The sequence below is a fragment of the Pongo pygmaeus genome, chromosome 16, assembly GCF_028885625.2.
Source record: "Pongo pygmaeus isolate AG05252 chromosome 16, NHGRI_mPonPyg2-v2.0_pri, whole genome shotgun sequence".
NCBI classification, from domain to species: Eukaryota; Metazoa; Chordata; class Mammalia; order Primates; family Hominidae; genus Pongo; species Pongo pygmaeus.
In genome coordinates this window covers 25,744,643-25,769,802 of record NC_072389.2, presented here as the reverse complement: position 1 = coordinate 25,769,802, position 25,160 = coordinate 25,744,643, and the positions used below count along the sequence as shown (strand labels likewise).

Here is a 25,160-nt window from a genome sequence, read left to right as displayed (position 1 = left end):
GAATTTATAACAGTAGTCCAGGAATAATTTCAGCTTCTTAGTAAGAATGGTGGTAATAGTGATAAATGTTTCTGCACTATTTCAGTGAATAGATAGAATTATTGTAATGTGGTAAAAGGTGTGTGTGTATGTGTGTGTGTGTATGCGTGTGTAAGTATTTAGGAGCCAGAAATAAATGTATTGTTTGTAAGGCACAGAATGAATTAATTTAAGAAAAATATCAACTTGTCAGAATTATGGCTTTGCTCTTATAGTCGTTTTTTTCTCTTGAAAATGTCATAACAATGTTAGTAATTATACTTACTTAGATCTTATTAGGTACAAGTGTTTTTTCTTAGGGCATTACATATATTAACACATTTTATCCCTTTGTCAGAAATACTATTATCACCATTTTATAGATAAGGTAACAAAGGCACAGCTTGTTTGAGTAATTTTCTTAAGGTACCATAACATTAAGTGGTGGAGCTGGGTTTTAAAACAAGGCAGCTTTGGTTCTAGGGTCCGTGCTTTTAATTACTACACACCACTACCTACCACATTAATGATTGTTTCTCATGAACTTCAAGAGGGAGAAATATACAACTAAAGTTGACTTATATAAACAGAATTGAGAAGATAATTTTATTGTTAACAAGTAGGAGCTGAAAAGTTCAGGCTCACAGAATTAGGATTTATACCTCTAGAAGACATTCCAAGTGGTAATACATTCCATTTTTGTGTGTGTATCTAACAGTATATCCTGTATGTCAATTGAAAAACGGTTTGTTAAGAAAAGCCACAGCAATGTGTATCTATATTTATATAGGACATTCCATGAAGATTCTCTTAACATTCTTAAAGACAATATGAAAAAATGAGTAGCCTGTCTTTTCCATAACTAATTGAACAGATATCTGAAGAGTATTTAGTAATAGATGGATGTAAACTTGATGAAGATCTCTAAAATTTGGACCCCCCACTTGGCTTTCTTTTGTTCAGCAGTTCGATCCATGGTTAGAATGGTGAAAGAAGAAATGCTTAGCACTTTTGCAGGTAATGCAAAGCCGGAAAGGGTGGCTATTAGTTTAGATGATAGCTGCATGCCTAAAAAAAAAAAGTCTTTGTAGATTGGAACTATGGGCTGAAACTAATAAAATGAAATTTTACTGGGCTATTGTAAATTCTTGTTTATTGCACATTTACAGGATAGGAAAATCTATGGCAAAATTCCTGTGGTTTTATTTGACTCCCTGCTCAATATGAGTCAATATGGTGTTAACAGATGCTTAAAAAGTTAATGCATTCTTAAACTGCATTAATAGAGGCACAGAGTCAAGTTCAACGACGGCAATAGTTTCACTATAATCTGAACTGCTCCGACCGTGTCTTGAATATTACATTCGTTTCTGTAGGCTACATTTTAAGAGTTGCTGAAAAGGTGGGTTACACCTAGAGGGTGACTGGAATGTTGAAAAGATTGGAAACCACGGTGTTTAAGAAATTGGGCACATCTAACCTGGAGAAGAAAATAATAAGATCTTATAAAAGTTCACATTTTAAAATGCTTTCTCTTTCTTGAAGAGAGAGGATAATTTGGTATAATTCTAGAGAAGTAGATCCAATAGGTTAGAAGTTAAAGTATTAGGTATATTTTAAGTTATGGACTGAGAAAAAGTAGAAAAAGACTATTTGAAATGGTACATGGGGTAATGCAGAGTAAGTGGCCATTTCTACTTTTTGTTATAATATAGTTTATTTTAAATAGTAGTTTGTATGAAGAGCATAATAGTGCTGAACTTAAGGCTGCCAGACAATTTGGAGAGCACTGACAGAAAGTAAAAGTTATCTTCCCCCTTACAATCTTTGTTCCATCAGTCACCAGATTGCTGACATAAGCACTGTTAACATCTTTTATGAATTTTCCTAGAAATTGTCTGTAAATATATGAGATGGCAAAGACACATGAACAAACAAATGTATATACATATGTAAGTGTGCAAGTCATTTTTAACACTAAAGGGATACTGTACATGGTTTTCTGGTACCTGCATTTTGAACATACCTTTTCATATCAATGAAATGAAATCAGTCTTACTCATAAATTGTTTAGGATTTCTCTACTACCTAGAACCACATTAATATACATTTAAGTGTTTTTATTTTACATCAGTTATTATAAGCTTGACTATAGTAACCATTCTTGTATGTCTATCATTTATTTACTTAGGCCTAATTACTAGAAGTAATGCTTCTAGGTATAAATGTTTTAAGAATTTTGATGATATATTTTATAAAGTTAATATCAAGAAAGATTATAGATTGAGACTTCTCCCAATGATGTATAAATAATTCCAACACCTCTACCTGACCAACACTGAGTTTTATCATTACTTTCAGTGATTTCTAATCTGATAGGTAAAATACAATTTTCTGTTTTGATTTCTATAAGTGGCAAATTTAAACTTAATTTTGTTTATTTAGTATTTGTGTTAGTTCTTTCATGAATTCCTGTTCATGTTCTTTGTTTATTTTTTAATGGATTGTCCTGTGTTCCAAAACATTCAATGTATTTTTTCATTAAGAATTCTAAAATTTTTCTAAGTGATATATAATTTTTCTCTTCTAATATTTGACTTTTAATTCATATACAGTTGTTGTACTAGTGGTCCCCACTATCTATTTTATATAGGTTTTGATTACCAGCAAAATGAGAGGAAAAGACAAAAATAGTATTCAATTAAGGAAGCCAACTGATTAAGAAAGTACAAAGTTCTTTCTCATTTGTCAATAATAGCCACACTTTTTTGGGTATCGAAATATATTTAAAAAGGAAACATTACATCTCATAAAAATAATTTCAATTTTAAATAAATCTGTGAAAAGGAAACAACAAAATTCCTTGAAAATTATTCTAGATACAAAGAGGAGCTTCATTGCCCAGCGCGGTGGTTCACGCCTGTAATTCCAGCACTTTGGGAGGCTGAGGCAGGTGGATCATGAGGTCAGCAGTTTGAGACCAGCCTGACCAACATGGTGAAAGGCTGACTTTACTAGAAATACAAAAATTAGCTGGGCGTGGTGGCGCATGCCTGTAATCCCAGCTCCTAGCGGGGCTGAGGCAGGATAATTGCTTGAACTCGGGAGGCAGAGGTTGCAGTGAGCCAAGATCATGCCACTGCACTCCAGCCTGGGCGGCAAAGTGAGACTTCATCTAAAAACAAAAACCAAAAACCAAAAAACAAAAGAGCTTTATTAAAATAAATCTGTAAGTTGTTTTAAAACACAAAAACAGTTACGACTACCATGTTCATTAAACATTATTTTGAGATTTAATCTAAAATCATGGCTTTGACCAGGTATCAAATAAAAACCAAAAGTGTGTGAGTTTATTATTATTTTTTTCTTTCCAGCTTTTATTTTAGGTTCAGAGAGTATACGGGCAGGTTTGTTACATGGGTAAATTGCACGTCGCTGGGGTTTGATGCACAAATTATTTCATCACTAGGGTAGTGAGCTAATTTACATTCCCACTAGCAGTGTGTAAGTGTCCCTTTTCTCTGTAACCTCACTGGCATCTGTTATTTTTTGACTTTTTAATATTAGACATTCTGACTTCTGTGAGATGGTCTCATTGTGGTTTTGATTTCATTTCTCTAATGATTATTGATATGGAGCATTTTTTCCATATGCTTGTTGGACACGTTTATGTCTTTTTTGAGAAGACACATGAGCATGTGTCCATTGCTCATTTTTCAGTGAGGTTGTTGTTTGTTTTTGCTTGTTAATTTGTTTAAGTTCCTTACAGATTCTGGATATTAGACCTTTATTGGATGCATAGTTGACAAAAATTTTCTCCCATTCTGTAAGTTGTCTATTTACTCTGTTGATAGTTTCCTTTGCTGTGCAGAAGTTCTTTAGTTTAACAAGGTCCCACTTGTCAATTTTTGCTTTTGTTGCAATTGCTTTTGAGGACTTAGTCATAAATTATATCCCAAGGCCAGTGTTCAAAATGGTGTTTCCTATTTTATTGTATGGTTTTTGTATCTCAATTTTATTCAGCTCAATGCTCGTTTTGGTTGTTTCTTTTCTTTTGCTAGATTTGGAGTTAGTTTACTCTTGTTTTTATGAAGACGTATATGCACACAAACTAGAAAACATAGAAGAAATGGGTTTTCTTCTGGAAAGATACTATGTCCTAAGATTCAACCCGGAAGGAAAGAAGCCCTGAAGAGACCAATAACAAGTTCCAAAATTAAATCAGTAATTAAAAGCCTACCACCAAAAAAAGCTCACAATCTTCAAACATTCTTATAGTTTGAGGTCTTTCAGGTAAATCTTTGATCACTGGAGTTAATTTTTGTACATGGTTAAAAATAGGGGTCCAGTTTTGTTCTTCTGCACATGACTAGCCAGCTACCTCAGCACCATTTATTGAGTGGGGAGTCCTTTCCCCATTGCTTATTTTTGTCAACTTCGTTGAAGATAAGATGGCTGCAGGTGTGTGGCTTTATTTTGGTAGCACGATGTCTCCAGCAAACTTTTGCTTAGGATTGCCTTAGGTATTCAGGCATTTTTTAGTTCTATATGAATTTTAGAATTATTTTTTCTAATTCTGTGAAAAAATGTTATTGATAATTTGATAGAAATTGCATTGAATCTGTAAATTGCTTTAGGTAGTATGGCCATTTAAAACATATTGATTTATTTCTATCCATGAGCATGGAATGTTTTCCAGTTTCTTTATGTTGCCTCTTATTTCTTTCAGCAGTTTTATAATTCTAATTGTAGAGATTTTTCACCTCCATAGTTAGCTGTATTCCCAGGTATTTTATTCTTTTTGTGGCTATTGTGAATAGGATTGCACTCTTGATTTGCTCTCAGCTTGAACATTATTGGTGTATGAAAATGCTACTGATTTTTATACATCAATTAGTATGCTGAAATTTGGCTGAAGATGTTTATCAGATCTAGGAGACTTTGGGGAGACTATGGGGTTTCCTAGGTATAAAATCGTATCATCTGTGAAGAGAGATAGTTTGACTTTCAATCTTCTATTTGAATGCCTTTTACTTCTTTCTCCTGCCTGATTGCTGTAGCTAGGACTTCCAGAACTACGCTGAATGGGAGTGGTGAAAATGGGCATCTTTATGTTGTTTTAGTTTTCTAGGGGAATGCTTCAAGCTTTTGCCCAATCTAGACGATGTTGGCTGTGGGTTTATCATAGGTGTCTCTTATTATTTGGAGGTGTATATCCCTTCAATACCTGGTTTGTTGGAAGTTTTTAACATGAAGAGGTGTTGAATTTTATTGAAAGACTTTTCCACATCTATTGAGATAATCATGTGGTTTTTGTTTTTAGTTCGCTTATGTGAGGAATCACATTTATTGATTTGTGTATGTTAAACCAATCTTCCATCCCAGGAATAAAAACTACTTTATCATGATGAACTCGCTTTTTCATGTGCTGCTGGATTTGGTTTGCTAGTATTTTGTTGAAGATTTTTGCATGTATATTCATCAGGAATATTGGCCTAAAGTTTTCTTTTTTACTGTGTCTCTGCTAGATTTTGATATCAGAATGATGCTGTTCTCATAGAATGAGCTAGGCAGGAGTCCTTCCTCCTTGATTTATTGAAATATTTTCAGTAGGATTAGTACCAGCTCTTCTTTATTTGTTTGTAGAATTTGGCTGTGAATCTGTCTGGTCCAGAGCTTTTTTTGGTGATAGGCTTTTAACTACTGATTTGATATTGGACCTTGTTATTGGTCTCTTCAGGGTTTCTTTCCTCCCTGTTTGAATCTTAGGACACAGCCTGTGTCCAGAAGAAAACCCATTTCTTCTGTGTTTTCTAGTTTGTGTGCATATATGTGTTCATAAAAACAAGAGTAAACCAACTCCAAATTTAGCAAAAGAAACAACCAAAACTGTCTTTGAACAGAATAAAATTGAGATACAAAAACCCATACAATTAAAAGTCAATGAAACCAAAAGTCTGTTCTTTGAAAGAAGAGATAAAATTGATAGACCACTAGCTGGACTAATAAAGAACAAAAGAGAAGACCCAAATAAACATAATCAAAAATGACAAAGGAGATATTACTACTGACGCCACAGTTGATTTTTATTGTTTGTTTAAAATGTACGCTAGTAATTTTTCATTAATGGTGTGTGTGTGTGTGTGTGTGTTTTAGCGTAAGTATGTAAATTTCCATTTTTTGACCAGTTTTTTATGTACCTTTTCAGTTAATACTTGTTGGGTTTTAGAACATCAAGGCACCCTGTAAATGTCAGCCTTTGTGTGCTGCCTGATAGCTAATTTATGTACCTGACATTTCTGGTGGACTGTGGCCAAAGAATGAGTAAACTATCATTAAAAAGTACACGAAATGTAAACATATGGAGTACAGTGCGAATTTAATCTCTCCTTTCATTGCGTTTAGGACAAAAGGAAATGTCTGTCAAGTATCAGGCTATAAACACTACATAGAAAAGTCTAGCAAATACTGAAATTGATTTCTGGGTGTAGGGTTCGGAGTTTGGATAGAGAGTGTTAAAACTTTCACAGAGAAATATAAAGAATAAAACCAAACATATTTTCACTGTAAGTGTTTATTCAGAAACTCAAATTTGGACATTACCAATTGCTCATTTTCTCTTTTTGTGAGCTCCTGCTATGGATCTAGTCCCAAAGTAATGTTGCCTAACTTTTCAGATAGTGCAAAACTACTTTCTACCTTCACTAACAATAATTAAATAAAAATTTAAAATGCAAGGAAGCAACATTCTTCAGTTATCAGCTTGGAAATTTTCAAAACATCTCATGACACCAGGTTCTGGTAGGTTATAGGGCAGCTAGAACTTTGAACAAGTTAATACAACTATAAATTGATACAACCATTTTGAAGAGGCATCTAGAAAAAATTATCAAAATAAGAATTTATATATTTTCTCCTGATATATGAACTTATTGTCATATGAGAGAAGGCATATTTATTTATAGGTACATTAGTAAGTGTATCAACTATTTTATTCAAAGTCCCTGTAAAAATTATATGAACAACAGAGGGATTCCCTTTTATAAATTATAAAAAAGTGAGAAAAATCCATGAAAAATGTTTAGAACAGGCAAAAAATTATTTCTGTTAGATTTCCATAAACTACTAGCAGAATTATTTCATATTCCAAAAGATGTAATACATTTCACAATCTTCAAACCTTTCTTCCCAGTGCTTTACCAATTACACAGAGCACAAAAAAGACTGTGTGCTCAAGATCTTGGGTCTCTTATTCTTTACACCCATAGAGTTGAATTTCCTTTCCCATCTGGTCAAACACACAAAGGAGGTGGCCATAGTCTCTACAAGAGCCTTGTCTCATCTCCCTCTTCCTTGTGGACCTCCTTGTACCCAAACTACTTCCATTCACCTCTAATAATTGTGTTTAGATAGCATTCCCCTTGGAAGGGAAAACATAAGTTGCTCACATTAGGGCACATCCTTCCAAAAAAAAAGAGGGAGATGTGGAAATTGTAGAGTTTCTATGATGTCATAAAGCTGCTTAGAGTCTTCATAAGGGAGAAAAGCTCTCTAGCATGGTTGACAAACGCAACTGAGAATTTGAGTAAATTAGGATAATGCGTGAATTGGCAAAATTGTTCTGATTGTGTGTAATGAAGGAGAAGCTTAGGGTACAAGTTTTATTGGATTAACTGGAAACAGCTTCTACACTCTAGATATTTATAGTAAAATCTTGTTTATAGACCAGAAAGGGGCATACGCAGGATGTGGGCATCTGGCCAGCTGCCCCTATTGCTCCAGAGGCACTATTGTGGGACTGTTAGAAGGGGATGACTTCTGCCTGACCTTTCTTATTTTCCAAAAAAGGCTACCTCTGTTTTCTGCTGTCAGGTTAACAGATTGAGAAAGCAAACCCTCTGTCTATGACTGAAGAAAGAAAGAAGAAGTTACTGAAGTTACAGAAGAAGTTACTGAAAGAAGGTTGACTGAAGAAATAATGGGATAGACCAACACAGAGATGGCCCAGGATGTAAGCGGAAGAGGGGCTTCTCCCTAGTTCAAACACTGTTTGATATTAGAATCTCACACTGTTGCAGTTAGTGATGGCATTCACATTGGATATAATATTTCTTTCTTTCTTTCTTTCTTTCTTTCTTTATTTCTTTATAGACAAGGTCTCACTGTGTTGCTGTGTTGCAGAGGCTGGAATGCAGTAGTGTGATTATGACTTACTATAAATTTAAACTCCTGGGCCCCAGTGATCGATCCTCCTGCCTCAGCCTCCTGTGTAGATAACCAGAACTATAGGTGCACACCTCCACACCAAGTTAATTTTTGCTAGAGATGTGATCTCGCTATGCTGCCCAGACTAGTCTTGAGCCCCAGGCCTCAAGTGACTCTCTCAACTTGGCCTCCCAAAACTCTGGGAATACAGGCATGAGCCACCATGCCTGCATTGGATCGAATCTGTAAATACCAGTTTTTAGCTTTAAGGCATTCACTAATTTTTACTTTGCTGAGTTGATAGTATTGAATATAATTGTAGGAACTTATTAGGAAAAACAATAATACATTATTCTAATTTAGAAAGTTAGATGTTTGTTGAATATAAACTGATTTAGGATATTCTTAAATCAATTATGGAATTATCAGGCTAACATTGCAAGTTTGTTGCTTAGTTTATATTGGGTTGAATTTTCTAGTATTCCAGAAGTGGTTCCCCCCAGCCCCAAATAAAAATATCAGACTCCAAATCTTATCTTTTTTTCTTAAACATTGATATTATTTAATCAAAAAGGCTAGCGTTCTTCAAATAGATACAGATATGGATTATATATAGATATATGTACAGATACAGAAATAGATATTCATATAGATTTGGATGTAGGTATAGATATATGTGTGTGTGCATGTTTGTGTGTACAGTCAATCCTCATTATTTGAGATTCCCCCTACTAGCTAAAATGTATTTGTAACCCCAGAATCCATACCTATGTGTTTTTGTGTTCATGTGTGCACATTTTATGCAGAGCGGTAAAGTAGTTGAGTCACCCGAAGCACACTTTCCCAGTGGAGGTAGGACCCTCAGCCTTCTTGTCCCAGCTTTCATACTGTAAACAAGTGTCCTTTTCATGGTCAGTCTATCTCGTGCAGCATTTTTCACATTTTTGTGCTTTTTGTTAGTGATTTTGTTGTTTAAAATTTCACTCAATTACAGTGCTAAAGAGCTCTCCATTTTTCCCAAGTGCAAGAAGGCTGTGAATTGCTTTATGGAAAAAAATACAAGTATTAGGTATGTTTTGTTTAGGCATAAGTTATAGTGCCATTGGCTTGACAAAGATTCTCTATGACCAAACTTTAGTCAGGCGAATACGAGCCTTCATTCTGATTAGACCTCAATGTTGGCCCCGTCTCATCTTTGGCCTGCCCAGTCCAGTCTTAGCAAATAATTCTGCTAAGTCAGTTTAGGGAGAATTTCTCCACCCTTATATCTATCTGATCAGGTTCCTGTCTCTCACCTGTAACAAAGAAGTCCTTGGCCTGTCTTTAACTAGAATCTTGTTAGGCCAACTTAGCAAAAAATCCTCCTGTTCTCTTAGTTTCCTCTTAGCAATTTTTCATTCAGTGAACCTCTTCCCCTCCTCCTTGCCGATAAATCACCACTTGTCCTTGCTATATTTGGCATTGAGCCTGCTCTCTCTTCCCTATTGCAATGCCCCTTCTGCGATATCTTGAATAAAGTCTTCCTTACCATTTTAACAAGTTTCAGAATAATATTTTTTAACATGGCTATGAGTTCAATGTTACTATATTAATAACATATATTAAGTACAATGTATTTAAACAGAAACACATAAAACAAGATTATGTATTAATCAGTTGACAAAAATGTTTTGACCAGAGGTAAGCAGGAACTTAACCCTGTATTTCCCACAGGAGCAATGATGCAGTATCCAATGTTTGTTAATTCAGAGTGCATTGTGACTTTATAGAACAGAACTGCTGCAAATAACAAGAATCTACCATACATATTACACATGCCATACGTATACACGAGATCAAAATGAATACTTTTTTTACAGCTGTCGCATGTCTTTTTAAAGCTGCTTAGAGAAAGGGAGGGATAATTTTGAGAAGTTAAAATAAAAACCTCTTTTTGTCAATGTCCTGTCTCTGTCCAATAACTTGCATGCCAAAATATTGGAAATATTTTTCTATCTCAATCTGAGGCAAAAGGGAGACAGAGAGCAAGAGAGAGCTAGAAAGAGAAAGAGATTAAACACTTGACAAGTTGAGAATAGTGTCTCACGTGCCTATGACACAAACCATCTCTGTGGTTTGCCTTGCAGAACACAGGAAGAAAATATGACAAATATAAAATAAGTAGAACACCCCTGAAAAGCAAAGGGAAGCTTGGCAGAGGGAGGAGACAAGGAATGGGCCCTCTGAAGCAACGAAGATCTGTCTTCCAGTGATACTTAAAACAGCTGAACTATTCTTCTGTTTTACATTCTGCTTTGACAGCAAGCCTGCTCTGCAGAGAAAGAGAGAGAGAGATCATTTCTTAATGCCGAATACAGCAGAACAGTAGTTAAAATGATAAATTTATTGGGGGGGGGCAGATTTTTGAGGAGTAATGAAAAAAAGGCAAGTCACATTTCTGCATTTGGTTTTCATTTACGTCTATTTTGCTGCTTTAAGTAAATTGAGTGATTTGTTTGGACGGAGAAAGTATTTTAAAAAGACTTTGTTCAGACTCATAGTAAATAATTGTGACTTCCAATTTTCAATTCTAAATCTTATAAAATGTAGCTCCACCAAGTTCGTTTAACATCATACCAACGCATAAAAATAAAGCTTGTAAAAATACAATATAGGCATTGGCTCTGAGTTAGCAGTTGCTAATTAAACATATTTTCGCTTCCTGGTTCTGGTGATCCAACAGACCAAATGTGGTAGACAAACTTTGTTCCACAGCTTTGAAGTCTTCTCTCTAGTTTCCCCCAACTTAGAAAAAATATACTATTTATAAAAGTGCATGAATTGTAATTTAAGTTAAAAAAAAGCCTTGAAATTTTTATCAAAAGTGTTCAAATTACTCTCTCCCCAGGTCAGTTAATGAGTTGTCAGGAGCTGGCCCCTTACTGTAGTGCACCTCCTGCAGACTAAGACAGTTAACTATGTTTTCATCAAAGGAAATGCTCATTAGTAGAGCTTTCAGAAACTGATTTGATTATAGTTTCACTTGCTAAAGTGAAATATTCTGAGCTCATTAGGATGATTATGATTCAAGGTCATTGTTTGAAGCCAGTCCTGTCAATATAAGAGAAATGGGCCCTCATCTTTTTCCCTTCTTTACGTCTGTGCTTTTTAAACTCTTCTGTGTAAAAGTTCCACAGCCATAATTAATTTTTAGTTCTTCTGTTACAAAGCTGCTTAAAAGAAAAGAACAAAGATTTTGGCTACCAAAAAGGCCTTGAAGAACTATTAAGGGGTGGAGGAGGCTATCTTGTTTTAGAAAAATCAGAGAAAAACCTTGAAAAGTTCAGCTTTTGATATCCAGCTATTTTCTCCTTGACCTTTCCAAAGTTTCAAAATGGTACTTTGTACATAATTTTGCATGTACCCTTTCATCTCAAAAGTATAAAACTAACTGAAAACCACCCAAGAACTACCAGTGGCTTAATTAAACATCTCCTCTTTTATGGCACAAGATGGAGTTAACACCTTTTAAAGTTCTTTCTTTTTTTTCTTTTCTAAATCCAGCACTTAAATCTCTGAGTGTTAAAGAGCCAGTTAGACATTAAGGGAGGTGAAGTTAACTTCTATTAGCCAGTCATTCTAACATGAGTTTGCCCCTTAAACTTCCTTGGTCAAATATTACCTTTTCCTTTAACACTAAGGAGAGGTTACAATGAAAGTAGAGCTTGTTTTTTGGGTTTTTTTAAACCTCCTGTATGTTATATTTTGGAAAAATGTTTTAATCTTTCAGACATTTGGCTCTTCAATACCTTTTACTAGGATTCAAGGCTACACTGAACTTGAGAGTAGATGACATTTAAAAAGTTACAATCGATTTGATCTTTTTACATAATTCATTATTTTTAAAATTGTTTTTCTCACTTTTGTGGACAACTGATGATTCAAACTAATCTCTGGTTTTCAATAATGCACTTTCACAATTATTTCTAAACAAATGATTTTAGCTTTTAAGATATTGTTTAATAACCAGAAATGTTAGTATCCAAACGTGCAATACTGTGAAACTGAATCAAAGGTTGCTCAATATATAATTATTTAAGAACAGACATGAACCTTGAAGCAATTATTTGTTTATTGTCACATGTACCTAAGGGCCTCTTCTACCATGAAATTTAGAATATAATTATGAAAATAAGTTTATGTCCGTGGTATGCTTTCCCGAAAGTCTCTTATATACCAAATTAAACTATGCATATTTAAAAAAAAAAACTAAAGCACACAATATGTAGTGACTAATAGAAATAATAGGGGAAATGTACTTCAGTAGCAATATAGTGCCAGAGTGTATGGTTGCAACTGCAGAAGATAGCTTGAGTGTATTAAGCTCCTTCAAAATGTGATGAGAGAATGATGTATTAGGAGGATCCCAGAGGCATCTACAGTGAATTAGCAGAGTATCAATTTCAAATTTCTTTCCCAAATTGCTTTGAAGACTATTCTTGTATTAAAGAAAAAAAATCATGGCATTTGTTAAGACAATAAGAAAGATTTTATTCAAAGGGTGGTATTACAATAGGCATAGGGATCACTGAAAGGGGATTTTTCAGTAAGAGAAAGAGATTGTTTTAGGTCTAACATTTAAGTCTTTAATCCATCTTGAATTAAGTTTTGTATAAGGTGTAAGGAAGGGATCCAGTTTCAGCTTTCTACATATGGCTAGCCAGTTTTCCCAGCATCATTTATTAAATAGGGAATCCTTTCCCCATTTCTTGTTTTTTTCAGGTTTGTCAAAGATCAGATGGTTGTAGATGTGTAGTATTATTTCTGAGGGCTCTATTCTGTTCCACTGGTCTGTATCTCTGTTTTGGTACCAGTACCATGCGGTTTTGGTTACTGTAGCCTTGTAGTATAGTTTAAAGTCAGGTAGCATGATGCCTCCAGCTTTGTTCTTTTGGCTTAGGATTGTCTTGGCAATGCGGGCTCTTTTTTGGCCATAGGCATGGGCAAGGACTTCATGTCTAAAACACCAAAAGCAATGGCAACAAAAGCCAAAATTGACAAATGGGATCCAATTAAAGAGCTTCTGCACAGCAAAAGAAACTACCATTAGAGTGAACAGGCAACCTACAGAATGGGAGAAAATTTTTACAATCTACTCATCTGACAAAGGGCTAATATCCAGAATCTCCAAAGAACTTAAACAAATTTACAAGAAAAAAATCAAAAACCCCATCAGAAAGTGGACAAAGGATATGAACAGACACTTCTCAAAAGAAGACATTTATGCAGCCAAAAGACACATGAAAAAATGCTCATCATCACTGGCCATCAGAGAAATGCAAATCAAAACCGCAATGAGATACCATCTCACACCAGTTAGAATGGCAATCATTAAAAAGTCAGGAAACAAGAGGTGCTGGAGAGGATGTGGAGAAATAGGAACACTTTTACACTGTTGGTGGGACTGTGAACTAGTTCAACCATTGTGGAAGACAGTGTGGTGATTCCTCAAGGATCTAGAACTAGAAATACCATTTGACCCAGCAGTCCCATTACTGGGCATATACTCAAAGGATTATAAATCATGCTGCTCTAAAGACACATGCACACGTATGTTTATTGCGGCACTATTCACAATAGCAAAGACTTGGAACCAACCCAAATGTCCATCATGATAGACTGGATTAAGAAAATGTGGCACATATACACCATGGAATACTATGCAGCCATAAAAAATGATGAGTTCGTGTCCTTGGTATGAACATGGATGAAGATGGAAACCATCATTCTGAGCAAACTATCCCAAGGGCAGGAAAACAAACACCACATGGTCTCACTCATAGGTGGGAATTGAACAATGAGAACACTTGGACACAGGGTGGGGAACATCACAGGGTGGGGACTGTCGTGGAGTGGGGGGAGACAGGAGGGATAGCATTAGGAGATATACCTAATGTAAATGATGAGTTAACGGGTGCAGCACACCAACATGGCACATGTATACATATGTAACAAACCTGCACGTTGTTCACATGTACCCTAGAACTTAAAGTATAATAAAAAAAAAAAGAGAGAGATTGGACTCAATTTCAAATACTGCATGAATTAGGGGGAATTTATAGCCAAGGAGCAGGGTGTGGGTCAGTAGGTGAAAAGTAATTAAGAGGAAACATCATAGTGAAGAGAGAATGCTGGCTAAACCGACTTAGCAGAATTTTTGCTGAAGACAGGGCAGGGCGAACAGACATCACCTTGGAGATGGTGGAGGATAAGGAACCAAATTAGACATGGAGGGTGACTAGATAGCAAGGGTGAGAGGTTCTGGTAAACTGACTTAGCAGGATTCCTGCTACAATTGGACAGTACAGAGGTAAACATGGAAGTCCAAAACTCAGGCCTAGTTGAAAAAGTTCAGGGGAGCCAGAGTAGAGTTCAGTCAAGGAAAGGATCTTTGTTCCTTGTGTCTGTCTTTTGTCCTCATCCCCACTTTTAACTGTGACATCATATTATTTCCTAATTAGCCCTTATCACAGTCGGTAAGCATTGCGTTTGTTTGTTTGTTTGTTTATCATATATCTCTTTCAAGTAAGATTTTAACTCCCCAAGGGCAGAAAAATAATCTATTTTGGTCACTGATACATCCCCATTGCCCAGCACCAAATCTATGGAAAGTAGGCACTCGGATTCATTTGTTAAATGAATTAATAAATAAAACCACAGATCAATTTTTTATTTGGTCTTTGCATTTTGGGTCTTCTTTGCATCTTGCATTAAAATGAATCTCCTTGAGCACATAGACTCAATTGACTTCTTACTCAAATACTCTAGACAAGAGATAATGAAAACTTGTTCCACGGTAGGGACAGTGGGACTGGATAAGAGAAGAATATGTAAGAGGTAATTAAGAATGAGGGACAAAAAATTTTGAGAAACTATTGGCTGAGAGCTGGAGGGAGAGGAAGGATAAAATGATGAACCTCAGTTGTCTGCCTTGGACTACAGGGTGGGAAATGATCCATTGATTAAAATTATGAACAACATGACAAAAGTCATGGTGGTAGTGTGTGGTCGCATAAGACAATTAGTTCTATTTTAAAATTACAAGATTGATTTTGAGAAGTTTCTGGAATTATAAGTGTTCTTTGCTAACAGTGTTGAAACTCTCCAATGTGCCTAAAAAAGTAAAGTATTCAAAGCGAAAGCAGGATTTTTACTTCTGGAAAGATAAAGTCATGTGATTAAAAAAAAAAAAGAGGAGGGAATAAAAGTGGAAGAAGAGAGAATGGCAAATATGGAAAAATAACTCATTTATTTCTTAGGGTAAAAGTTATTCCTAGGCACCATTTTGAATTAGCTGACATTCGAAACTGTTCCACTTTATTTTTCACATTTTTATTTTATGTTTGTTACCTCTCATCCTGAATAACCCATTTCATCATGCTACAGTAAGTTCCCACACACATACTCCTCACCCTAGCAATTTATCAGAACATCCTGGTTCTCAGGCATTCTGGGCTTCATCTCTTATTTCATTCTCTGTTTTATATATACAACCAAATATCTCATTGTCTTAGTGTATCTAACTTCTCTCAATTTGTTAACAGTGTAGCAGTCATGTTTATAATTCACCCTAAAATATGTATAAACAACTTCTACAGGCACTGATAATAACAACAACAACAATAATAATAGTACCTAGTTTAAGTAGAGTGATGTCACTGGGTAAAGTCCCTTGGCGGTCTGCCAGAGACTTCACTGGGCAGGTAACTTTGTAAATTTGCTACAGACCAAAGTCACCTTGGTAGCAAAGTGAATATCTTATATTTGGGCTCTCACAATTCAGATCATTAGATTGAGACATGTCAAAATACCAATGACATAAAAGAGTAATGCAAGTATGAATGTTTGTGTTTGGGTAGTCAGCCTATCTTCTTTCTACCTGTACTTAGTACTACACTGAAAGCTAAACTGTAATTAGAAGATAGTTTGGAGGCTAAGGAATCAGAATAAAGGGAGATTTTCAACTTAATTGAATGGTAAATGACATTGGGTTATGGAAGCTCAATACATCATTTCCCAATATATCTTTTGTCTCAGATTTCTGATTGTTACAGTGTCAGAAAAATCTATGCATAAAAATTGAAAAAAATTGGCCACAATGGGAAAGCATTTCCAAGCAGAGGAGCTGCAATGAGGATGAGTAATTCTGCCTGAGGGCTACTTCCCACTCCACCACATCCCCATTGGTCTGTTCCCCATGCTTGCCCTTTTTGAGGCCTTATAGGCATTCACCTCTTCTTTCCATTTAGACTAATTGACAGCTGCCATCATTTGTGGTAGTCTCCTTCTGCTGTGTGTCCTTAAAGTTTTCTATTAATACTTAGAATTAACCTCTCATCTTTATCTCTAAAGAGAACATACGGGTTGATTGTTGTTTTTGTAAGATTTATTGGCAATGAATTCATATCCCTTTAATATTTTTGTTTCCCCTGCAGAAAGATGAGCAGTCAAATCTGAAAATTGTTTATTTGATTGAAATAGCATTGTAAAATTTATACTCTTTGAGTTAACATGTGCACTTTTTAACAATTCTTTTCAAATTATGAGAGAAGATAGTGTTTTTTTAATCTTAAAAAATGACTTTACATAAACAATAAGAAAGACTCCTGGCCATAATCTTGGTGATGTGTGAGGATACTGCTGTTTCTACATAAATACATCTATTAAAATACATCTTTAGTATAACTATGAAAAAGAAACTTAGTGCCAAGGCCAGGAACAAACAAGCAAAGATAATAAAGTTGGTGGAAAGGCAACTTAAGAAAACAGCATATGCAAAGGTATGGGAGCAAAACAGAGCAGAGCATTTTCAATAGCCAAAGGGAACTGAGTGTGAGGGTGAAGAAAGGGTGTGCACAGGAGGCAGAGACACAGGTAGAGGTGGGTTCAGTGGAGAGAATCTCTTCATCATTTAAGGCAAGGAAGAGCCACTGAAATGTTTCCCAAATGAAAGAAAAACCTCACTCCCTTTCTCCCATCTTCCTCCCTTCTTTTTGTCCTTCCTCCTTCTTTGCCTTCCTCCCTTCCTTCCCTCTTGTTCTCTTTCTTCATTCTTCCCTATCTCTTTCCCACCATTCTTCCTTTTATTCATCAGGCTGCATTTTTTTTTTTTTTTTTTTTTTTTTTACCATTTCCCTCGCTCTCCGTTTTCTCTTCTGTTTCCGTCTTTCTCTCTCATTGTCTCATTGAATAAACTGAATAAGATACTTTTTTAAAAAATGGCAAAGAAGCATAATAGAAAATATATTTTTATGTATAACTGGAGATACTTCCTCCTCATCTTTCTTTGGCTTCCCAATGACTAGTCTCTGTAGAGAATGTTGAAGTTATCTAATGTGCATCTTACTGGCTCCTGATCATCACACTGCACAAATTACAGGAAGAGATACACCTTATGGGAGTTACCAGGAAGATATTTGATAACTCATTTGTTCAGAAATAAAGAAATATAATAATTTATGAATCGAATTTGACAATTGCCACAAATAACAATGGACGCAATAGTGGAGTAAAACCTCTCCCCCTACATCCCCATCAAAATTGGAAGATTAGCAATAACATTGGTCAGTAGAAAGAAATAGAAACAGGCTGACTCATCATTATGACTGGCATTTTAAAGAATATAGAAAGAGTATATCTATTGTGCTTCTGTTTTGGTAACCCTCTTTGAAAAAAATATTAAAATGCTTTGATATGATAATAATAGCATTTTATAGCCATACTAATATGAGGTTAACATAGAAAGAAATTAAATATTTAAATCATGATAAATTATAAAGTCTTAATTTAAAATTTCACATCAGAGAAATTAAGGTTTTCTTTTCTTCTCTACCCTTATCTATGCCTGTTTTCTACCAAAGATAGTGGGCATTTTATAACATATTTAACAGAGGAAAGTAGATAGATGCTCTTTTAGAATAATAACATTCAGAAAGGAGGCTGGAGAGAGGATAGCTTTCTACAATATGAACATTTTGACTTGTTTTTACATGCTACACCCTGAGATTAGATCAAACGGAGTCCTTCCTCTCTCCTCTTGCAGAGAATCTACAGAGAACTTTTGCAGAATAACTAATAGACAGAGAGGGAGTGATGATTCCTGTTGGAAGTTAGGCAAAAGAGAAAGAGAGACTTAAGACAAAATAAAAATTTTTAAAAAAAGGGCTGAAGAAATTGTAGGATGGGAATAAAGAGAAGGAGAGAGATCAGATACAGGATAAACAATTTTGGTAGATTTTGGGTTGGCAAGTGGTCCTGTTATCTCATGCCCCAGGCACTTTTCTCTACATGGGCATCCTGAAGACAAAGGGGTAAACACTGGTAGAGAGAGCCAAATCAGGTCAGGGTGGATAGTGATGACCTTATGTTTGTCTTCAGCCATTCTCTGAGCAGTCTAACAAGGATTACATCTCAGCTGCTTGAGTGCAGACAGCATTGTGTTGATTATAAAATCAAAATGGGAGGAAGAAGAAAGGTCTGTTTAGAATAGTGTGTTTATTGTAACTCACCCCAACCTCTTGGATATGTTAAGCTGCTATTAATACTTGCCAGCTGCAGGGTAACAATTCTTACTATACTTGCCTTTCTGGTGCATACCATCACCAACAAGCTGGAATATTCTGACTCACTTCTGCTAGAAGGCCCTGGAAACTAATCTTAACTTAGCACCAACTTCGGCTTTTTTCCAAAACATAAAGAACACAAGCAGGGCTTAAAAGAAAAGTCTCAAGCTAAGTGTAATTTGTTCTCCCTCAAATGAATCAGAAGGCTAGAAGCCTTTATGGTGTGCTATATGAATAGTTACGTTAAAGGTCAAGCACATTGGGGACCACGATGAAGGATTCTAATAGAATTTACCTGAGACTTAAAGTTCTGTGCATCCTTGAAGCACAAAAGAAAGAAAACAGAAAAGGAGGAAAATTAGAATGTGTGTAGATTGTCTTGCTGTGAACAATGTAGTTAGCAGCAGTTCACTAGGCTCAAGTTCTAAGTATTTCAAGATGATTAACTGGATTTCAAAATTGTATTTATGTTATAAATATTATGTGTATGCCTATTCAATTATATCAGATTATTATGTCATAAATATGATTTTATGTTTGCCTATTCAAGTATATCAGATTATTCTTGGGTATTAGCCATGAAATTAGAGTGACTGTTAATACAGATATAAATTTAATGACAAAATTATATTCAGAGGGATCATGGGTGAACTTGAGAGAAGACTCTTTAAGGTGCTGAGCTTCTTGAGAAAGCTATTTAAAAATGGTTCCTTGAAATTTGTAAATTATTCTACATGTCTGTAAAACATAAGGTACATATTGTATCTTGACAAAGATTAAGCAATTGTTGAGGAGAAATCTCTACTTTCATCAACTGTTTTTGTCTGATTAACCTCAAAGAACTGATACGGTTTGGCTTTGTGTCCCCACCCAAATCTCATGTCAAATTGCAATCCTCAATGTTGGAGGAGGGGCCTGGTGGGAAGTGATTGGATCATGGGGGTGGACCTCCTCCTTGCTGTTCTCCGATAGAGAGTGAATTCTCTTGAATTCTGGTTGTTTAAAAGTGTGTAGCACTTTGCTTTCTCTCTCCTGCTCTTTCTGCCATGATTGCAACTTTTCTGAAGCCTCCCAAGGCTCCCAGTCTGCTCCCAAGAAGCAGACTGAAGCCATGCTTCTTGTACAGTCTGCAGAACTGTGAGTCAATTAAACTTCTTTTCTTTATAAATTACACAGTCCCAGGTAGTTCTTTATAGCAATGTGAGAACAGACTAATACAGAAGTGAAGACACTTTGATGTGCAACAGGAATTGTAGTCATGTCTTCAAGTCCTGAACTCAGATTGTGCAGCCTGTTGCTGAAAGATCAATGCCAGGGCTTCCACTAAGGAAGGATGATTCAGATAGTCTGAACACTATGGAGAGTAGGGGTCCAGTTCTTAACCCTGTTTTCTAGTGCTTTAATTTTTATGTTCTCTGTGGATAAGCTGATGACAACCATTGGTCACTGTGGCTCAGGGCACAGCTCACAGTTCTAGATTTTTCTTATAAGTTCTGCCTATCTGCTTGGAAAAAAATTCACAGTTCTGGATTTTTCTTCTCATAGGTTTTGCCAATTTTCTTATGTAATTTGACCCATATGATTTTGTATTGATTTACCACTGAATCATTTTGTGGTATTTATGGTTAATTTTTGCTGAAAAGTCACTTAATTGATATCCATTCAACTTTTTAATTTTTGACAATGTGTTCTGTCCAATTTTGGTTGCTTGTTTTACTTGAAAATCACATTTGGTGTTTTAACATTGTGGCTTTCTGTTCCCCGTTAATTTGGACGTCTGGACTAATTTCCATGTTCTTATTACTAGTTCTATATTTTTGCCCACAACTGGCATTCAAAATACCCACTTCAATAAGAGAAAAATGCATTTTAGCCTCTTTTTAAAGAAATAATCGCATCTTTTGGCATATGGTCTGAAAAATCTCTCAGTACTATACCTTGAACATTCTTGTTACATGATTAACCATTGCTCTCTCTTCTTCCCATCTTCTCATTCAGCAGAAGAACTAGCATTTGTATTCATAACTACATTATGAGAATTGTGTCGCTGAATTGAATGGATAATTGATGTGGTACAAATATCCTTATCTTCTTGCTTATGCTCCCCTCTACTCCCTAGTGAGCATTTAGAAACATGCTTTTTAAAGACAGAGAAGGGGGCTCATGAATGTGTTCAAGCTTCCCTCCAGCTCTGATTCTGTTTTAATTTTACAATGCATAGCTTCAACAAAAATTCTAGTCTAAAAATCTTGCCTTCTGAATTTTTCATGATATTTATATAAATGGCAAAATGAAATGATAACAGCAACTATAGACATTTTTCTATAATAACTTCTAATTGCTCTTTGGACCTTCAGTTACTTAATAAAGTGAATCAAATCAAGCTAGTTAATATTAAGATTGAGTTTTACCTGGTTTTATTACTCTGAGGAAAATTCTTGGAAGAAAAACACAGAAATTTAATACACATTTTACATCATAGAGACAAAAATTCCACTTGCCCATCAGCTATCTAGTATTATGTAGAAAATAAGGCCACTGTTTCCTTAGAGCTACAGTTTTCAGCTGACTAAGGCCTTAGACCAGTTAACATTTCACAAATTCAAACTGCTAAGTACCTCATGGAATCAACATGAAATGAACTCATAATGCAACTCCTCAAAATAGGAAACATTATGAGGTTTGAATGCCTGCTGCCCTCTGTCATGTGAAAGCACATTTAACTCACTAAGTAACCACTGAAATGAAGCCCCAGAAAGTGCAAACATTATGATTTACTGCTTTTTCACCATGTAAAATGAACATCCACTTCTCTTACCTTCTGCTTTTTAACACGATGTCAGCACTTGAATGCATTATAAATTCAGGATCCAGGAGAGGTTTCTAATTCTTCAGTTCTGTTTGTTAAGAACTTTGGAACAGAATATCTTCTTGCTCTAACTCTTTATAATCAATAGGAGCCGTGTTAGAAACTCAAGCTTCTGTAAGTGTATATTGTTCCTCATTAGTCTCAACTTGAAGACAGTATCTCACTCTTTTCAAGAGAGTTCTCAATGTCCTTTCCAGCGAATTTAGATTAATCAGGCCTTAATCTTGAATGAGGGGCAGGCCAGGAAAATCTAGATTCTTGTTCTGCTGTAGTTAAGAGCCACGGCAGATCACTTCTGATGCCTAAGAGCAATTATTTTAATGCCTGACCCTTGGACTCCACAATTAAATGACTTTTTTAAAAAAGAAAAATAAAATAACTTGCAAGTTATTTTAATCATTAGTTAAAATATCTTTTTTTACTTTATTTCCGAAAATTTTATCCCTCTTCAAATTTTTGAGACTTTTTTTGTTCGGATTTTAGCTCTTTTACTTTCTTAGAATTCTAAAGTTACAGAAGTGTTAACAAAAAGCTAGTGATTGTAGATATAATGAGAATGTAAAGAATTAACTTACTCGGTCAGTACTTTTATTTTGCAAATGGTGGCCTAACACCAATGGAAAACAGGCATATAAATAGGTGCTCAACATCATTGATCATCAGAGAAATGCAAATGAAAAATACAATGAGATATCATTTCATAAAGTTAAATGGCTTATATCTAAAAGGCAGACAATAACAAATGCTAGTGAAGATGTAGAGAAAAGGCAACCCTTGAACATTGTTGGTGGGAATGTAAATTAGTACAACCACTATGGATAACAGTTTGGAGTTTCCTCAAAAACTCAAAATTGTGCTATAATATGATCCAGCAATCCCACTGTGGGGCATATACCCAAAAGAAAATAAATGAGTATATCAAAGCAATATCTGAACTCTTATGTTTGTTGCAGCACTGTTTACAATAGCTAAGATTTGGAAGCAACCTAAGCATCCATCAACAAATGATGGATAAAGAAAATGTGGTGTATATTCACTATGGAGTACTATTCAGCCATAAAAAAGAATGAGATCTAGTCATTTGCAGCAACATGGATAGAACTGGAGGTCATTATGTTAAGTGAAATAAGCCAGGCACAGAAAGACAAACATTGCCTCTTTTTACTTACTTTTAGTATCTAAAAATCAAACAATTGAACTTAAGAATATAGAGAGTAGAAGAATGGTTGCCAATAGCTGGGAAAGGTAGTAGGGAGCCAGCGGGGAGGAGGGGATGGTTAATAGGTACCAAAAATAGTAAGAAAGAAAAAGACCTACTATTTGATAGCACAATGGGGTGACTATAGTCAGTGATAATTTAATTACACATTTTATAATAACATAAATAGTGTAATTGGATTGTTTGTAATTCAAAGGATAAACGTTTAAGGGGATGGATACCCCATTCTCCATGATGTACTTTTTTTTGCATTTCATGTCTGTATCAAAACATCTCATGTACCCCATAAATATATACACCTGCTACGTACCCACAAAAAATTTAAAAATCAAAAAATATATAACAGGTGACTCCACGGATGGTGGTAAGGAGAAAAAGTTGTACAAATGTGCAAATGAAAGCAGAATTGAATGATTTTCTCCCTTTGTTAAATACCTTGGGTGAGAAAAGTCCTTTTTATACTGTCGAAAATAGAATCTAGCAACTCAGACATAAGAGCAAGTCTTTACGGTTGAGAAATCTGAAAGGTGAAGAAAGAATAGCCAATTCAAAAAGCAGCAAGTCCTATGCATGTATCTGAAAACACACTCAAGTACATATACCATCTCCAAAACATAGACATTTCTACCTACCAGGTTATACTCCATTCTCTTCTCATGGCCTAAATTTGCTTTTGAAATTATACTCTTCTTTCTCTTAACCCAAAATGATTGTACTTTCCTTTCTCTTACCTAAAAATACTACAAATAAATATTATATATGCAAACTCAACAACACAGGAGGAGTGGAAATTTAAAAACATGAAAATCTTTCTTCATCTGTGGTATAGTAGTTCTTCTCTTTCTCTTTCTCCCCCTCCAGCTATATCATACATCATCGTCAGTATGTTGATGTGACCATCTTCTGGGTATGTATCTATCCTCCATTCATTCACACATCCACACCTTCCCATTAACCTCTTATCTATCCACTTAGTGGATATCCTTTTCTTCCTCCCTCCAAATGAAATTACATTATACACTGCATGCTATAATCTCTCCATCAGCTTGGTTAGAAGGAATCTCATTGTTTTTCACAATAACTCATTCCCAAATATTTCAGAAAATCCCTGAAATCGTAGTCAGATTTTTTCTGAACTGTCCTTTGGCCCCACCAGTTTGTGAGCTCCATGTAAAAGTCTTCCCAGTGTGCCCTCTGCTGATAGCTTTGAGACACGCAGCATCCAAGTGTCAGATACTCAGTTCTCTCCAATTCCTTGTGTTCTCCAGGAATCCTCAAGAATGGGAGCAGGGATGTGGGGGACTCTTTGATATAATTAGACTTTCTTGATGCTTAGTAGCACCTCTGCTCAGACTGTGTGGAATCTCACTATCCCCACCTACCTGTTCTTTTCTATTTTCCATCACTCTGTCTTATGTTCTGTCCATACCACCAGACTCCTCTTCACTCCCAATTTCCTATACACAGCCCACTTCCTATACACTTCTCTTAATCACCTTCTAATTTTCTGGAATTATTTACACTGTCACAATGTTATTCTCATATCCACACATAGGTGTTGCCAAATTCTCAACCCCCATTGCTTTTAGGGGGCATGAATTATCTGCTCTTTTTGTTGCTTCTGTCTCAAGAACCTTGTTCTTTCATGTCTCTCAATGTACAATTTTCTCCTCTTCAGGAAGGGATGGAGTGCAGTGGACAAAGTATTCACTGTAGAGAAACAAGAAAACTCTCAAACTCCAGAAGTTATTACAGAAATTGGTCCTCTCTAACAGAATTCCTACTCATGTTAAGTTGTTCTCTGACAGCAGACATTCTGACTTCCATTTATTTCACGACCTTCTTCTCTATCTCGGCTAATCATGTAGATTTATTTATGTCTGAGTGTCAGTTACAGCCTCAAATTTATCAGCAAATCATCTTGACTCTTCTTTTGGAATATATTCATAATAGAGCTGTGTCTTACCATCCCTATTTAATACTCTTCTTGAATCAATAAACAAAATTAAAAAACCTTTAGCTATACTAAGAAAAAACATCCTAAAGAGTATCTGAAAACCTACCTCTCATCACTCAAACGGAGTAGGCAAGAGCCAGAAAATGAGCTTAAAAGCATTTTAGAGATGTAGGAAGTGAGGTTGTAGGGTGGGCGGGGCCAGATCTGGTAGGGCCTTGGAGGCCACCATAAGGGGTTGAGGCTTAAGTGTGAGCTTGATGGGGAGCTTTGGGGACAGCAAGGTCCACATCC

General features: G+C 35.5%; 1 protein-coding gene across 10 annotated transcripts in view; it reads left to right on the top strand.

The window, feature by feature from the left end:
- The window catches only part of LOC129014678 (golgin subfamily A member 6-like protein 1), a 112,158-nt gene that overhangs the window by 16,931 nt on the left and 70,067 nt on the right, over nucleotides 1-25,160 (top strand). For 3 of the 10 annotated variants that reach the window (XR_010124065.1, XR_010124060.1, XR_010124057.1), the window contains 2 exons: nucleotides 7,891-8,029; nucleotides 8,170-10,163. The exons of 1 other annotated variant lie outside the window; for it this stretch is intronic. The gene's annotated coding sequence lies outside the window, so the exon portion shown is untranslated. Of the gene's footprint in view, nucleotides 1-981; nucleotides 6,744-7,890; nucleotides 8,030-8,169; nucleotides 10,164-10,349; nucleotides 17,115-23,773; nucleotides 23,820-25,160 lie in introns of those variants that run through there. 6 more of the 10 variants (XR_010124063.1, XR_010124058.1, XR_010124064.1 and 3 more) reach the window with 4 other exon arrangements.